Below are 4,180 nucleotides of genomic sequence, written 5' to 3'. Positions count from 1 at the left end.
GCGCAGGTCCTAGCGAAGGCATGGTATAGGCTTAAGCTGGTGCCGGATGTGGAGGTGAGTGGAATCCGACCTGGAGTTTCTTGAGGCTGGCGACGTTTCTTCTAAAAGGAAGGTACAATAATACTGCCTCTTCTTGGCCTGCATCGCAGACATGTATTTCGACGACCAACACGATTCTGCTCGTTGCGAGTCTATAGTCCCCAAAAATGATAGAATGGTCGCCTGCATAACAATTAAGTTATTTTCTGAAGAAACAGCACAATAATAAAAATCATAAGATCTTAACCATAACAATACTACATGACTTGATTAATCTGCTCTTAGTTTTGAGTATACTGTAGGCAGCAGTGGCTTCCTCATACCTAAATTTGCAGAATAAATAATTAGCCATTGTCCAAAAATATCAATCTAAAAGTTATCTGCATGAGCGTGTTGGCGTCCGAAACCCACCGGCGAGCTACGGCTGGCAACACGAAGAGCCGGGAACAACCTAGGGCTGCGGCTGGTGACAAGGTATCAACTTGTCAATGCCTATGGATTGTAGGCTAGGGTTTAGTTGGAAGTAGAGGGTAAGTAGATCTCGAAGGTTTCAGCCGAAAAGTACTCGACGAATATGAAAACTAGGGTTTGCAGACAATGATTCGATTGATTCTTCGTCCCTCGACTCCCCCTTTATATAGGAGGTGGAGCTGAGGGATTCGCGCTATACAAGTTTACAGAGTCCGGGACGGTTTCTAACTCATCCCGCCAGATTACAAACAACACTTCCTATTACAACTCTATCTTTCCTTAGTAAATCTTGGGCTTCCGAATCTTCTTATTCTTCGGGTATTGGGCCTCCAGTAAACCCCGGGTACCATCTTCGGCAGGCCCATTTGGGATGCCTATGTCAGTAGCCCCCGAGATTTTGCTTGAATCGTAGAATCAGGGAAAATCTCCACTGTTTATTTTTATTCGGAAGCTTTAACTTTTTTATACTTCTTCACATAAAATTCTATATTGTACAGGGATAATGGTAGTTGGGGCTAGTTCATCTGACGGATCAGGTACTAGTTAACTGCTCTAGTGGCAATCCGCAAAAACCTACTTCAAAATCATGTCCCTGGACATGATCTCGGGATACTGGTGTAAACTTCGACAGGTGCCGCTTAAGGTCTTACCATTCTGTCGAGTCCCAGTCGATTTTATCGGGTACCTAACGCGTCCGTTAGGATTTTTCTTCGTATCTGTTGATACGGATAAAGGTAGCAGAGCGCAGTCTTTGGCGATGCCACGCCCAGCAGAACGGATCTGGGGTCTTACCTTCGCAAATTTGCGGCATTCAGAAATTGATCGCAACTTCGGCGTTCTGAGAATATATTATCGAGTGCTTTTCCGGCTGCTGGAATGGCACATTTTATCGAGTCAAATATGACTTATATTGCTTTCCCGATGGGAGTATATGTAGAGTTAATTATAACTCGAAATATACTCTCTTGCTTTTCTATTTTTCCTTTGTTAATTTCATCGGGCACGCGAACAGCGTTCCCGATGGGAGTAGCCCCCGAGGCTACAACCAAGAACTTGTGCTTGGTTGTAGGCTCAACATTTTAGTCCACCTTGTCGCTATATTGTCATTATTTCCCAATATGATCTTTTTCTTCTTCTCTTTTTTTTATCTCTCGGGTGCGCGAACAGCGCTCCCGATGGGAGTAGCCCCCGAGGCTACAGCCAAGAACTTGTGCTTGGTTGTAGGCTCCCGCAATTTCTATATTGCCATAGTCGAAATTGTACTTTTTGTCGAAGTAGCCCCCGAGCATTTGGGGAAAAACTTGTTTTTGATCAAAGGCTCCCGAAGTATTGAATAATTCTTCCTGTCGCCAATCTTCTTTAACTTTTCTTGTCGACATGCTTCCCTTAACCAAATTTACTTCATCCTTCTCGAATAGTCGTGATTTTTCTGCCCTGTGGGTCCGTTGCTTCCACCACGTTGACACGTCGTGCAAGTGGGGGACACACGTCCTCCGCTTTTTCTGGCGCACGTACAGTAACGCCTATCTCAGTAAAAATACCTTTTTACCCTTGTATCTAGAAGATCTATTCTCACCACACGATTTCTTCATCCAACGGCACACTGCTTCACCCGATTCTTATATAAACCTTTCTTCAACCTCCGTTCATCCCCTCGCTTGCGCCGCTCACCTGTTCCTCTTCGCAAAACTTCTCCTGCGCCCAATCTTTCTCTGATCTTCCGCACTCACACACATTGCTCTGTCATTGCCGTTGATGCCACCGCGCGCGCGTCTGACTCGCCACAGCACTCCGGAATCCAAGATGGCCGCCGAGGATCTTGAGTGGGAGAGATCCAAAATCTCCAACCAAGACACCAACATGCTGAAGAGGCTTGGCCTCATGAAGAAGGAGGACGCCATCCGCTTTCCTAGCGAAGAAAGCTACCCCAAGCCTCCAATGGAGTATCGGGTTAGTTTTGTTGATCATCTCATCCGCGGCCTCTCGACCCCAATCCACGATTTCCTCCGCGGTCTTCTTTTTGTTTATGGGATTCAATTGCACCAATTGACCCCCAATTCCATCCTTCACATTTCTATTTTCATCACACTTTGCGAATGCTTCCTCGGAATCCCTCCCAATTGGGCTCTGTGGAAACGCATTTTCTGCCTCCGCCGCAATGGCTCCCACAACGTCACTTATAACATAGGTGGCGTTGTTATCTGTGTTCGTGCGATGTCGACTATTTCGACGTCAAATTTCCTGATTCTGTCCAAGGATGGCGCAAAAAGTGGCTCTACATTCACGAAGAAAGCGCCAACTCCGTTGAGCACAACATAGTTCCTTTCGACGGAAGTGCCAAAATTCAGCGCCGCCGCTCCTGGGATGCCGAAGCTTCCGAGGAAGAGAAAAAGGCGACAGAGGCGCTCATGTCTCGTATTCATCAGCTTCAAAACACTCGAGGCAAAGAGCTGTGCAGGTGTTCAAATCATCGCCTATTTCCTTAGGATTAGAGTGCAGCCTCTTCTGGCTCGCAAAAATCCCCTTTGGACGTATTCTGGTAAAAATGACGCCAACAGAATCTCCGGTGATCTTTCCACCAAGGACTTGGAGAAGTTGATTCGAAGACTTTCTCGCCTGGGTAAAGACCCAATACCTTCCTCTTGTCGCGTGGAACCGTACAGCGCCGCCAATCCACTCCCCGAGGTATTTTGTCTTGCCGAGTTTTTACCTTGTTTTGCACTTTCTCTGCATCTCATTATATTGTCATCTCTTTTAATTTTCCTTCTGGTCACTATTTTTTACAGAACCATCCTACTATGACTTCCCTTCCTCCTCTTCCGGAGGGTGGAGAAGTCGAAGAACAGGCCATCGTTGCCGAAGATACTCAAGGTTCTTCTATTCGTGAAAGTGAAGTCGCGGGTTCTCACAAATCTGCGGCTTCTCATGAAAAAGAAGTTGAGTCTGAAGCCAGTGAATCGACGCAATCCCTTCCTCCTGCTGTTTCTCCAAAGAACAAAAGGAAAAGGACTGATGTTGAAGATTCTGGCACCTCTAAGGCTGAAGAAGTTGTTCCTTCTCATCCGAATGCAGCTTACGATCCTTATGTTGAATCCCTCGTCAGCTCGTAAGTCGTCTTTATTTCTCTCTATTTTTGTACTCGAAATATTTATCTTGTCTTGCTTTTTATGCTGCCGATTTTTGATTAATAGTGATGACGAGGAAGAAGTTCCAACTACTGACGTGGCTCCTCGGACAAGCACGTCACGTACTGTACTTGCCTCAGACACGCTAGTTGAAGGAGAAGAAACCTCGCCTCCTCAACAAAACGTCGTCACCACTACTCCGCCATCAAGCCCCCTTGCTCCTTCACCAAAAAGGGCAAGGGTTGAAAAGATTATTGAACCTGCCCCTCAGTTGGGCAGTTCGTCGACTCTGCTCCTAGATGATGTAAGCTTGTCGACATCTATATTTTCCTTATTTTGTTTTTTCACACCTTTTCTCTTTTTCATGCCGATGTTTTTCTTTCTGTGTTCACGTTGAACAGCCTATGATCAAGGATCTTCTCCGCATCGGTTCCCAATTTATTGGGTACCGTGAATATGCTAATAGAGCCGAAGGTAACGACTTTTGTACTTGCTGTTTTTCCTTGATTTTTTACTCCTGTTGCTTGTCGCGATTTTTGATCTTT

Source organism: Lolium perenne, chromosome 2 (assembly GCF_019359855.2).
Source record: "Lolium perenne isolate Kyuss_39 chromosome 2, Kyuss_2.0, whole genome shotgun sequence".
In the NCBI taxonomy this organism is placed as follows: Eukaryota; Viridiplantae; Streptophyta; class Magnoliopsida; order Poales; family Poaceae; genus Lolium; species Lolium perenne.
This window is presented reverse-complemented; position numbering follows the sequence as displayed.